General features: G+C 49.2%; 1 protein-coding gene across 1 annotated transcript in view; it reads right to left on the minus strand.

The window, feature by feature from the left end:
* The window catches only part of RAB31 (RAB31, member RAS oncogene family), a gene marked incomplete at both ends in the record, with an annotated part of 97898 nt that overhangs the window by 14308 nt on the left and 69393 nt on the right, over positions 1–14197 (minus strand). The gene's annotated exons all lie outside the window — the stretch shown is intronic.

Raw genomic sequence — 14197 nt, forward strand, 5'->3', positions numbered from 1 at the left:
CCACCGCGTCTCCTCTGAGCTCTCCTCCATGGCGGTTCCTGAGCGGCATCCCTTGTCTCAGAACTCTAATCATAAATAACGTGCTTTCCTGGGTTTTTTCTTTTTTGGTATCAGGGGCTGAACCCAGGCGCATTCTGCCCGAGTCGCCTCCCAGCCCTAATTTATTATTTATGTTGAAATGAGGTCTTGCTAAGTTTCTGTGCACAAGAGGCCTGGAGTCTGCGGCCCTCCTCTCTTGGCCTCCTGAGTTCTGTCAGAGGCCTGTGCCGACATGACCAGCTTTTCCTGAATCCCTGAGTTCGTTCTAGCAAATCTCCGAGTCTGAGAAGTCCCGGAGCCCCGTAATTTGTAGTTGGCTGGACAGAGTGTGGTTAGGTTGAGAATCCTGGGACGCACGGCTGGAGCCTGAAACAGGGTCTGCGCGTGTGCCGGGGAGCTGGCCTTGGGACTGGCTCAAGGGCGGCCATCTTTCGGCATGGGAAGGACAGCGTGCCTGCAGCTGAGAGGAGCCTTGGGTGGAGTGAGCATGCGTGTGGTGCCAGCCTCCTGCAGCCATGAAGGTGGAGCCCGGAGAAACCGTCCAGCCGTCTGAGCAGCACAGACCCTGAAGGCGGCCGGTGCCGGCCTCCACGCTGACGACGTGGGACTCTGGGGCTCGCGGCTCTGGGCCACCGTTCAACAAGCACTGGGTCCCTGCTAGATGCCGGGCGCCATGGCAGGCGAGTGAGCGGGTGGACTGCCACGAACTGTGAAGGCGTAAACACGCGGCTCGTCAATTCTGATGTCAGAGACAGCTTTTAGCCAGACATGGTGGCGTTTGTCTGTAACCGCAGTATTTGGGAGGCTGAAACAGGAGGCTCACAGGTTTGAGGCCCACATTAGCAACCTAGCAAGACCCTGTTTCAAAAAATAAAAAGGTCTGGGGGTGTAGCTTGGAGGTAGAACGCCTCCAAATTCAATCTCCAGTATAGTCAATAAATACATAAATAAATAAGAAGGACTGGGTGGTAGTTCAGAATAGAATGCCCCAGTTCAATCACCAGTCACACACGCACACACACACGCACACACACACGCGGTCTGACTGGACACCTTCACCCACACGTGCAGCTCGCCCCGTAAGCCTGCTAATTTCCCAAACCCAAAGCCGCTGAGTCCCTGGACGCCACCTGTCCTCCCCGGGCCAAGTGTTAACGCTGAGCATCCTGGCCAAGCCCCGCCTCCTCCTCGCTCTAAGTGGGAATTGAACTGAGGGGCATTCTACCTCTGAGCTACATCCCCAGCCCCCTGTATTTTTTTATTTTGAAACAGGGTCTCCCTAGGTTGCTGAGGCTGTCCTCGAGCCTGCGATCGCCCCGTCTCAGCCAGCCAGGTCCCGGGACCTGGGCCCGCCCCAGGCCGCTGGCCTCTTTGTTTCTGACTCTGACGGCAGCGGGATCCGCCTGCTCCTCCAGCCTCTGGCAGCCCCTGAGCGCAGCGCGGCCTTTCAAGCCGAGTCCATGGAGCTTTTCTGCCAAGACTCTTCAGTGGATTCTGAGCACTCGGGGGGCACCCGGGGCCTCGGGAGGAGGGGGCTCGGTGTCCCACCCTTCCTCAGTTTACCCAAAGCATTCTGCACAGATGTGCTCTGCTGTTTCTCGGGCTCAGCCCACGGCCCCTCCCCTGCCTCCCTGTTCCCGCTGCCTTTCTCTGGGCCCGCACTGCTGCCCGGCCCCAGGAGCATCCTGTGGGCTCCTTCACGGCCCCAGCATGATGCTACCGAGATACGGGGCACAGAGCGCCCTTCCTCCTTAAGAAACCGTCTCCCCAGCGGGCCGACCCAGCAAGGCCGGGAGCATGGGTTCTGGTGTCAGGGACCCTCCCAGGACCGGCTGCCTGGCAAACACCCCAGTCAGGTGGGCAGCGGGCAGGGGACACTAACAAGAGTGTGGTCAGCCTTGAGGGAGCAGAAAGCCCTGGGGTAGAGGGCCAGGAGGGGGCCGGGCAGGAAGGCCCCTGGGGAGGCGCCTGGGCAGAGCCATCCCCAGGCGGCAGAGGCTTCCCAGCCGAGCTAGGCCAGGCACATTCCTGTGGGCTCTGGAACATTCAGCAGCCTGTGCCGCCCACCGGAGCCCCGTGTTTTGTGTGTGGGTGTCACCCAGCAACAGGGCAGCTGCCTCAGGCCCAGGGGGCAGGGAAGGCAGGAACTCCAGGAAGGAGCCAGCCCATGGGAGGGCCCTGGGACGGCTTACAAGCAGGAGGGGCTTCTTCCCCTGCAGGATGGCAGAAGGTTCCTGGAGCCCGGTTCCCCTCCTGAGCTCCCCTCCTCACCGCTACCTGAGGGGCAGCGGACAGTGGCTTTTGGGTTGGAAGATTTTTTTTGTGTGTGTGTGTGTGTGTGTGTGTGTGTGTGTGTGTGTGTGTGTTACTGGGGAGGAATCTGGGGCATTCTACCTCTGAGCTATACCCTCAGCCCTATTTTTTAGTCTATTTTTTTAAACAGGGTCTCACTGAGTTGCAGAGGGCCTCACTAAGTAGCTGAGGCTGTCCGCGAACCAAGATCCTCCTGTCTCAAGTACTGGGATTACAAGTGTGCGCCACCACGCCAGCAACTGCTTTATAATTTTAAGTGTTAAGTAAGCTGATATTATTTTTAAAACCTTGGAGCAAGGCTCTGCACATAAAGTGCTGCGGCAGTGTTTTCTTCTCACTTGTGGTACCGGGGGTTGAACTACAGGGCCTTCTACTCTGAGTTACATCTCTAGCCCCATTTGCTCTTTATTTCAAAACAGGGTCTAAGTTGTGAGGCTGGCCTTGAACCTGCCATCCTCCTGTCTTAGCCTCCCAGGTACTAGGATTGCCGGGGTGCAACACCTCACCCAGCCGTTTTATCTTGACAAGCAGTGTTAGTGAGGACGACGGCATGGCGCCAGCTTCTTGCTAAGGATACACATGGGAGGGACAGTGAAGCCCTCACCCCGCTCGTCCAACCACCCTCGTCTCAAGGTCCCCAAGGCTCCCAGCGCTTCCCGGCACTCCACGGGCGAACCGGAAGCTCAGGCCCTGTTAGCCAACTGCTAGGCACAGCAATTTCCATAAATGAGCCAACAGTACACCTCCTCCTGCTCCTCCTGCTCCTCCTCCTCCTCTCCTCTTCCTCCCTCCCGAGGATTGACGCCAGGGACATCCTACCTATGAGATAAACCCCCAGCCCTTTTTATGTTTTGTTTTAAAACATGGTCTCACTAGGTTGCTGAGGCTGACCTGGAACCTGCAATCTTCCTGTCTCCGTCTCCCAAGTGGTGGGATTACGGGGATGCCCACCACGCCGTGCTGAAGTGTTTTCTTGATTAAAACAATGAAAGTAATTCTAACTTGTGAGCAACTTTTCGCAAGCACCAACGGGCGTTTCTTTTTCTGCAGCGTCCTTGGGCAGTGTCGCGGCTCGGTTTTGGTTTTGGCGCTATTTGAGAATTTCCCCTATTTATTTGTAAGTGCTCTTTATATATGAAGCCTGTTATGTGATATTTTCCACATTTTTCATCTGGGTTTAGGTCTCGTTTGTGGCATCTTTGCCACACAGCAGGTTTTTAAATTGTCGGGCTTACTAACCGTTTTCCTCTGGCCTCTGGGTTTCATATCATTATTAAACAATTCATTCCGATTCCAAAACTATTTTAAAATTCTTCCGTTTGTCTAATTTTTAGAGTTTCGTATTATTTTATGCTTGGATCTTTGTTCCACTTTGAATTTAGCTTCTCTTGTTTTTCTCTGACTCACTGATTCTCTCCACAGTACGTTTTGGATCACTCCTTTTTTACAATGGGTTTCGGCGTGCTCTTTACCACAAGGAAATCTCCTTCTACATTCCACCCCACGTGTTGGTTCTCTGGGCTGTTCATGGATCTTTCTGTGTAGTTCTCTGGCAGGGGTATACTGCTGAATCATTAAGGTGTATTTCCATATCTCCTGGGATTAGTACTGCGCCAGTACTATTTTTGCCTGTTTGTTTTTCTCGATGAATTTTAGGATCTATCTGTAAAATCTTTTACAAAGGCTATTTTGGTAATTTGACCAATATCTTAGTGGATCACAGATTGACTTAGATCAAATCGACATTCTCATAATACAGTCATCCTATTCAAGTAAAAAATGCACATTTTCATTTACATATTCTTTCTGTCCTGTAGTAGAGTGTAAAATTTTATCTGTTTAGGTCTTCTTCACTTTTTGCTAAATTCATTCCTAAAATTTACATATTCAGACATTTTTAAAAAGTGTATAAGAAATTGTACTAGGTATGATACATTTGTATTGCTATTAAAATGGAGGATTTAACTTTTATTTTCTACCTGGTTGTTTTCTGTGTATAGGTTAAGAACACATACTCTAATAGTTACTCAGGAGACAATCCTGGTAGTCCTAATCCTAATTAAATAAAGGCACATGACGCCGGGCGTGGTGGCGCACGCTTGTCATCCCAGCATTCGGGAGGCTGAGACCGGAGGATCGCGGTTCGTGGACAGCCTCAGCTACTTAGTGAGGCCCTCCGCAGCTCAGTGAGACCCTGTTTCAAAATAAAGAATAAAAAACAGGGCAGGGGATGTAGCTTAGAGGTCAAATGCCCCAGGTTTCCTTCCCCAGTACCGCAAGAAAGAAAGAAAGAAAGAAAGAAAGAAAGAGAGAGAGAGAGAGAGAGAGAGAGAAAGAAAGAAAGAAAGAAAGAAAGAAAGAAAGAAAGAGGGAGGGAGGGAAGGGGAAAAGAAAAACCCATCTCAGAAGCTGGGTATGGTGGTGCGCACCTGAGAGAAGGTCAAAGGTTCGAGGACAGTCTCAGCAAGTAGTGACACTTATCAATCTAGCAAGACTGTTTCAAAATAAAAATTAAATAGGGCCGGGGTGTAGCTCAGAGGTAGCTCAGAGGTAGCGTGCCCCTGGGCTCCATCCCCCCAAGCCTCCCATAACATGCCCTTAGCATCAAGCCCAGGAAGACTGCGGGCCTTTGACAGCTGCCAGGAGGCAGATGCCCGGGCCGCCTCCCGGGGCCCTCCGGCGCCCGCGGAAACGCACAGCCAGGGTTTGTTATGCTCCCAGCAGCCCTTATTTTCCCTAAATATCCAAAACGTCTGTGTGATGCGCAGATAAAGCAGCAGCTTAGCAGTACCGGCAGCAGAAAAATCTCTGCTGGAAACGCTGGTCCTTATTGGTTTACTCGTGCGGTAGAACTAAAACCAAAATCAAGTTCTCTCACAAAACTAAAAATAACTACCACCTTTACAGCAAGTGTCTAAGTGGACAGTGGCGTTTCCATGACCTGGGGAGAATGCCTGTTCCCACGGGGCCTTGCTGACCTAATCCCGTCACGGGGACTGCTGCCCACCTGGGGCCAAAGTCCCGGTGTCAAGTTCCAGGAGGCCCTGCCAGGCGCTCCCCAGACTTACATGGGCGGTTTCTCATGGAAAATACCAGAATGTGATATTGAAGGAGGATTCCCTACGGAGAGCAGCAGGGTTCTCTAAGGGACCTGGCCATTACTCTTTCTTTTCTTTTCATACTGGGGATTGAAACTGGGGGCTTTCTACCCCTCCCAACCAACCCTCCTTTTTTGTGGGTGGGGGCCTCTACCTCCGAGCTACACCTCCAGCCCTATTTTTTATTCTTTATCTTGAAACAGGGTCTCACTGAGTTGCAGAGGCCTCACCAAGTAGCAGAGGCTGTCCTTGAACCGTGATCTTTTTGTCTCAGACTCCCAAATGCCAGGAAAGCGGGAAGGCACATCTCCCAGAGCACAAGCACCCTGGAACAGCACCCCCTCAGCTTTGCCTTCCCATTGCACAGGAAGGAAGTGCAGGCTGGGCGCGGAAGGTAATAGCTGGCCACGCCTGCAACCCTAGTACTTGGGGTGCTGAGTCCAGAGCATTGCAGGTTCAAGGCCAGCCCCAGCAATTTAGGGATACCCTCAGCAACTTAGAGAGACCCTGTTTCAAAATAAAAAGGGGCTGAGGGTGTAGCTTGGAGGTAGAATGCCCCTGGGTCCGATCCCTAGTTCCACTATTAAAAAAAAAAGTGCAGAGTGCATTTCATGCTCGCCATGAAGTCTCCGGACCTTTTTGGTGGCTTATGTGTTGATTTTGTATTTTTAGTATTTAGAATCCATTACAGTTTTATTATTCGTCTCAAATTGTTATTTAGTTTGTTCATTTACTTAGTATATGAGGGGTACTGAAACATTCTACCTCGAGCTACACTCTCATCCCTTTTTATTTTTAGTTTTGGAACAGGGTCTCACTAAATCGCCGAGGCTGTCTCAGCCTCCATAATACTGGGATGAGACACGATATCCACCATAGCCCGCCTCTGACGTCATCACCACAGCTCCGTCTCTGACGTCATTTGTCACAGCCCCGCCCCTGACACGTCACCCACACTTTACTGCTCTAGGTGACTGGACTTTCCCTAATTTCCTTTGTCCTTTCTGGACTGCATCGCACCACTTGGAACTTTATTAAACACGGTGGTGTCGTGCTCATGAGGTATCTCCTGGCTCCTCTCCTGGCCTCACAAATGGAGTACAAAGCTTCAAGAAAGGTCCTTCTACGCTTTTCCTGTACTCCCATAGGAGCCCGCTGCACACGGAAACCATCAGAACTCCCCCGCTGACAAATGACTGCGAACTGGCAGGACAATCTCCCTAATTCCCTCTTACTCTCCGGTCCCACTTTCACATTTTACAACCTCTGCCCTAAAGGGAAGTTCTTGACTCTCGGGCAGCGTCTCTCAGTGCCCCGCTTAAGAGACGCCAGTGCATGGGACCTTGCAGAACGCGATTCCATCTCTTGGAAGAAGGAAGAGGACAGGGAAGAAGCCCCAGCATCTCCTGCATCCCACACCAAGCCACACCCCAGCCCTTTAGAGAATGAAACCCAATCTCTCCGCTGCCGAAGGTCTTGCTAAAGTGCTGAGGCTGACATCAAACCTGCAATCCTCCTGTCTCCGCATCCCAAGCACCAGGACCACAGACTCAGCATCCCAAGCACCAGGACCACAGACTCAGCATCCCAAGCACCAGGACCACAGACCTCCCTCCTCTCACTGGATCAGAACCTCTGGACCTGGATCCTCGGATCACTTTTTGACAAGAGCCCTGTGGATTCTTATATTCATGAAACTTCTAAAGCCAAAGAGGTGAGGTTGCCTATTTCTTTTTTTCTCTTTCTTTTCAACATACGATCACCCCACTTTTCTGCCCAGGACAGGGTTGTGCAATCTCTCGTGAGCTCCCAGGCTTTCTGAAGATTTCTAAGCAGTCCCCAGGCCCTGAGTGCTATAGAACCTCGTCACGGGCCCTGGCTTGGCGCTTGCACCGGCGTCTCCTGTCATCTTGACCAGGTAACTCACATACTTTCCCCTCCTTTCTGCCAGACTTTCTTACTTTTAATTTTGAAACAGGGTCTCGCTAAGTTGCCGAGGCTGGCCTTGAACCTGCGATCGCCCCATCTCAGTCTTCCAAGTACTGGGATCACAGGTGTGTGCCACCACGCCCGACTCTGTAGCATCTTTTGGAGCATGCACGGACATGAAACACACTACGTGCTGAAGGGGCCTCTCCTCTGCCAAGCACGTGTACACGCTAATGCCGCACGTGGGCTGAGTCGGGTTCAGAGAGCTCATTCTACCTCCATCCCAGCAAACTCAAATACACCCAGGCAGTTCTGCTCCTTTTTAGGACTGACAAGCTTATAGGATCAATGTTAGAGACCAGTTCTGCTCACACACACACACACACACACACACACACACACACACACACGCGCGCGCGCGCGCACACACACACACGCACCTACATTCTGTTCCTCTGCAAAAGAAAAATATCTTCTGGGAACTGGAGGAGAGCAAAGCATTGTGGATTAGAGTAAAAGAAGGCCAAGCTCTGGGTAAGGTCTGGGGCTTAGGGATTTGGCTAACTACCCAGAAAATCCGTGCCAGCAAGCAGAATCTAGAGCAGCCAGACTGGCTGGCCAACAACCTGATTCTCCTGCCCTGGAAAAGTGTCCAACAAGCAGGGACCCCGTAGGCCACCAGCCCCGTGGCTTCCCAGACCATTCCTGTCTCGCGGAAACACACATGCCCTGGGCAGAGACCAACTCAGCCGACGCCCCTCCCTTTTTCCAGATGGGAGGCTTTTACCGTTGTTATGGCTGGGTTTCTGTTTGTTTGTGTGCTTGTTTTTAATGCTGAGGATCAAGTCCAGGGCCTGGCACAGGCTAGGCAAGTGCTCTAACACGGTTACAGTTTGGATTTAAAGCACCACAGATCTCACGCGGTAGACGGGCAGCTGTGTCGGAAGTGGGGCTCGGTTGGAGGTGGGGTCCCTGGGGGCGAGGCCAGAGACAGTGGTGTCCCCAGGGCTCCTCTTTTCCCTGCACTCAGCAGTGGACACTAGCTCTCACCTCTCTTCTCTGCTCCCCGCCATGTTACCCCAAGGATCCCAGCCTCCTGCTTGGAGCCCGAGCAAATCAACCCTCCTCGTCTTGGCGGTGTGTGTCAGGTGCTTGCGTCACACTGTGACCTTGTGTCCACCACTTTGCTGAACCCACTTTTTAGATTTAGGAAGGTTTTTGTAGGGGTTCATATTCCTTCAGATTTTCAGGGTGGACATATACACGTATGTCAGCTTTTTAAACATTTAAAAAGGAAATTATACTACTATGAATGGGATACTAGTATCAATTTTCATGGAAATATAATCCTAAAAATAAATAATCTTAAAATTAATTTTAGCAAGATAAGGGTAATCTGCAGAAGGGCTTCAATGTCAATCTCTCTTCTCTTTCTAAGGGAGAAGAGCATGAAATAAAAATAGATACTAAAAATTTACTACCCGCCAGGTGTGATGGCACATGCTTATAATCCCAGTACTTGGGAGGGTAAAACAGAAGGACCAGAGGTTCATGGCCAGCCTCAGCAACTTAGTGAGGCCCTCCTCAAGTTAGTGAGACCCAATTTCAAAACAAAAAATAAAACAGGACTAATAGCTCAGAGGTAGAATGTCCCTGGGTTCAACTACCAGCAACACACACACACACACACACACACACACACACACACACCAACAGCAACAACAGCAACAGCAACTTACTAGCCTCGGGCTCACACGAAACTTACTCTATGATAGACCGTGTGCTAAGCCATAAAACAAACCTCAAAACATCTAAGGTAATTAAAATTATACTGAGTATGTTTCAGGTTACAATGGACTTCAATTAGAAATCACTGCTAGCCAGATATTTGGAAAATTCGCAAGTGTATGGAAATTAAACCATACACTACCAGGTAAACAATGGGTCAGAAAATGTTCTGAGATGATTGAAAACAGAACATAGCCAACCAAACTCACTGGATGCTTCAAAAGTAGTGCTCAGAGGAGCCAGGCGTGGTGGGCACGCTTGTCATCCCCGCGCTCGGGAGGTGGAGACAGGAGGATCGCGCAGGTTCGAAGCCAGCCGCGCGCGCTGGCTTAGGAGACCCTGTTTCCAAATAAAAATGTAAAAATAGGTCTGGGAGTATAGCCCGGAGGTAGAAGGGCTTCCAGGAACCCCAGTACCACCAAAAAAAAAAAAAAAAAAAAGTAGTGCTCAGAGGGAAATGTGCGACTGTAACTGCCCACATGACAAAAGATCTCAGACAAATATGCCCACCGTCTAGAGCAGACCCGCAGCTAACATCATGGCTAATGAAAAAAGATGAAATGCTCTGCCCTTAAGCTCAAAACGAAGGAAGAATGTCGTCCACTCTTTATACATTTATTTACTGTAGTTATTCAATAAGCCTTCATTCAGCATCGTACTGGAAATTCTAGTGAGGCCGACTCAGCAACAAGAAATAAAAGATACCCAGGTCACAGAAAAAGCAGCAGAACTCTTTATCTACTGATAACGTAATCTTGTATGTAGAAACCCCAGGCTTGTAAACCCGGTATTTGTGAGGCTGAGATAGGAGGATCAAAGGTTTGAAGCCAGCAAAGTTGTTGAGGACCTCATTAGACCATGTTTCAAAATATAAAATAAAAGCCGGGCGTGGTGGCGCACGATTGTAATCCCAATACTTGGGAGGCTGAGACAGGAGGATCGCAGGTTTGTGGCCAGCCTCAGCTACTTAGGCCATTTGCAACTCAGCGAGACCCTGTTTCAAAATAAAGAATAAAAAATAGGGCTAGGGGGTGTAACTCACAGGTAGACTGTCCCTGGGTTAAATCCCCAGTAGCGAAAATTAAAAAAAATAAAATAAAATAAATATATAAAAAGGGCTGCAGTTGTAGCTTGGAGGTAAAATGCCCGAGTCCAATCCCTAGTGCCACAAAAAAAAAAAAAAAAAAAAGAAAAGAAGGAAGGAAATTAAGAAAAAGAAGAAAAGAAAACTCCAGAGAATTTGTAAAAATAAAAAAAAATATATATATATATATATATATATATATATTAGAATTAATGAGTTTGGTAACTCATTTAGGATATATGATAAATATCAATTGCATTTTTATACACTAGCAATGAGCATGCCATAATTGAAATTAAGAAAATAATCCCATTTACAATACCGTCCGGAAAAATCACTTAACAAATATAAGATGGCGCACGCTTATAATCCCCGCGCTTGGGAGGCTGAGACAGGAGGATCGCACAGGTTCAAAGCTGGCCTCAGCTACTTAAGTGAGGCTCTCAGCAACTTAGACCCTGTTTCAAAATAAAATATAAAATAGGTTAGGGGTATAGCCCAGAGGTCGAAAAGCCCCTGGATCTCATCCCCAGGAAAACATACACAGACACACACACACACACACACACACACACACACACACACACAGAATAAATATAAGAAATGCAAGCCTTGTACCCCGAGGGGCCGGTGGCAGAGGCTGGTGGTAGAGTGCTTGTCTAGCAGGAGCAAAGCCCTAGGGTCGATCCCCAACACCATTAAAAACAAAACCTACAAAGGATACAATTCGTCTTTCTTCTTGATCTAGTCTAGTCGCGTTTGAAGGATAGTCGGCTGTTGCATGATTCAGAAATCAACCCCCATGTGAAATCATTCCTGTTAGCCAGGCACAGTGGAACACACCTGCCATCCCAGCGCTTGGGAGGATGAGACCCAGGGATAGCAGGCTCAAGGCCAGCCTCGGCTACTTAGTAAAGAATTAAAAGGGCTCAGGGTGCAGCGTGGAGGTGGAATGCCCCTGGGTTCAATCACCAGTACCAAAAAAAATAAAATAATTTTGTATCTAACAAAAGATATATATTCTGCGCTTTAAACCGCAACTGCAGGGTCTTGGGGAGCTCCGTTCAGACCTTGCTGAAGCTGGACTAGTGGAAACAGGACTTTCCCAGAACACCTGACGGCAGCAGCTGACCGCCCCGGATTCTTCCCCATTGGGGGAATGGGGAGCATTTATCATCGGATGAGACGGGTGGATTATGTTAACCGGGCATCTTGAGGACTGAATCTCTAGGCATCAGCTGGCACCAGAGTGCCCGCACTGCAGAAGGCGGTACCCATGCATGGCGGCTTCCCCGAGAAGTGGGGTGTCTTAAGATCCTGGAGGCAGAGTGGCAGACAGGTTTTGTCCACCGAGCTGCAACCATGTAGGGAGGCCCCCCTTCAAGGACTGTCATCTCCTGAACCTGAACCCCTTCCCTGATCACGGGCACCTCCTGGCAACACGGGGGAGTCCAGGCTAACCTCTACAAAGGCCACTGCTGGGAGCTCTCCAGTACCAGCCAGGGCAACCCTGTTTCTTACCACGTGGACTCCAGTAACTTCCAATACGTCCCCCTTGCGCCTAAAAATAACTTCAGTGTGATTTCAGTTCCATGTGACCAAGAGTCCTAACACCATTCAACCCGAAAACGTTCTCCTCAGGAATTCCAGTCCATCAGCGTCCCCACACACGAGGCTGGGCTCTGCCCAAAGTCCCCTCTACCACCCGAGGGCGTCAGGAGCGCCCGGCGAAGGCCCTCTGCCCACCGCGCCTCCCGGGAGCAAGCTGGAGCCTCTCTCCAGGGAGCCATAGGCCCGCAAGCATCTCGGGATTACAGAAAAGCAGCAGATCCCTGAACCAAGTCCAGGGAGTTCAGAAGATTTGCCCGGCCCCCAGAAAAACAAACGATTAAGCGGTGTTCATGGCTGTTATGATAAACCAACTCAAGCAACGTGATATAAAGCTTTCAAATCCCAGAGAAAACAGCGATTTGTCAAATGCCATGGCAAGGGCTTTTGCAAGACCCACTCTCATCGGTTATTTAACTCTGGTTTAATCATATTTGAGGAACAGAACCAGAAGCACAATGCAGCTGTCTTTATGAAAACCAACAGCTAGAACTCCTGAGAATTAAATTGGCCGAGGGGATACAGACAGCACAGATTCAATACAGGGGACCCCTTAGCAGTGATCTTCCTTTCCATGGTTTTAGTGACCCACAATCGACTGGGTCCAAGAATATCAAATGGAGAATTCCAGAAATAAACAACTTATAAGTTTTATATTTCTTTATTTTTTTTGGTGGTACTGGGGTTCCTGGAAACCCTTCTACCTCCGGGCTACACTCCCAGATCTATTTTTTATATTTTTATTTGGAAACAGGGTCTCCTAAGCCAGAGCGCTGGCTTCGAACCTGCGCGATCCTCCCGTCTCCGCCTCCCAAGCGCGGGGATGACAGGCGTGCCCACCGCGCCCGGCAACTTATAAGTTTTAAATCGCTTTCATTATAGTGTATTGTTATAACTATTCTATTTTATTATTAGTTGCTATTATTAACCTTTTACTGTTCCTACTGTATAAATTAAGCTTTACCATAGGTATGTATGTAAAGAAAAAATATGTTGGATACAGATTAGGCACTAATTAATCTGCAGTCTCAGGCTTCAACCGGGATCTCACACTGTGTCTACCATGGACAAAGAAGGCCTCCTATACATTCTTTTTTCTTTCTCTTTTATTCTTTTTGATTTTGGGGCTTGAAAACAGGGGAATCCGACCTCTGAGCTCTATCACCATCCCTTTTTATTTTGTATTTTGAAACAGAGTCTCACTAAGTTGCTGAATGTCTTGCTAAGTTGCTGAGGCTGGCCTCAAACCTGGGACCCTCCAGCCTCAGCCTCCCAAGTATTACATATTTGTGCCCACCATGCCTGGCTTACATTTTTCTTAGTAAGATTTTTTTTTTTTTTTTTAATAAAATGGCTAGCTCCCCATGCGAGATAAAGTCATCGTCAATCTCCAGTCCACATGACGGGTCCCTACACACTTCCCTCTGAGTGCCGGGCTGTGGGTCTGTTGGAGTGTGTCCTCCAGAGGCTCAGGTGCTGGGAGCACAGTCTCCGTGTGGTGGTGTTGAGGTGGTGGGACCTTTAAGAGGCGGGGCTTAGTGATTAGGTCCTCCTGTGTACCACCCTTGAAAGGGATTAATGTGGTTCTCTTGGAATTCTAGCGAGTTCCTGCAAGAATAGTTTGTTATGTAAAGAGAATCTCAGGCTTCCTCCCTGGCCAGTGATCTCTTCTGCACACAGCTGCTCCCCTTGATTGTTTCTCTCATGTTACCTGCAGCCAGGGAGCCCTCCCCACGCCACCAGTGCCCTGTCCTTGAACCTCCAGGCAAAACACGGCAGCATCTTTTCTTTATACGATTTCTTTATAGGAAACTCAGCCTCTGGTATTCTGATACAGCTACCGAAAACAGACGCAGACACCAGGCAAAGGGAATCCTGAGAACTACTGTCACTGGGGAAGCTGGCGCTCAAAGGTCTCCTTCCTTCCTTCCTTCCTTCCTTTATTTATTTATTTATTTATTTATTTAATTTTTTCTTTCTTTCTTTCTTTCTTTCTTTCCTTCTTTCTTTCTTTCCTTCTTTCTTTCTCTTTTTCTGGAACTGGGAATTAAACCCAGAGGCATTTTACCTTTGAGCTATACTCCCAGCCCAATTTTATTTATTTGGAAACAGGGTCTCACTAGGCTAATAAGAGTCTCACTATTTGCTGAGGCCGTCCTCAAACCTGCGATCCTTCCTCCCAGCCTCCCAGGTCCTGGGATTACAAGCACACGACGCCATGCCCGGCTGTAGTACTTCTTTAAGACATCTCTCTCTCAGATTTTAGAACAAAACGGTGATATCAGACAGACCGGACTAGGCTAAAATCCAGAAAGAACACACACACGGGATGCTATGG

This window comes from Muscardinus avellanarius (genome assembly GCF_963383645.1).
Source record: "Muscardinus avellanarius genome assembly, chromosome: 17".
In the NCBI taxonomy this organism is placed as follows: Eukaryota; Metazoa; Chordata; class Mammalia; order Rodentia; family Gliridae; genus Muscardinus; species Muscardinus avellanarius.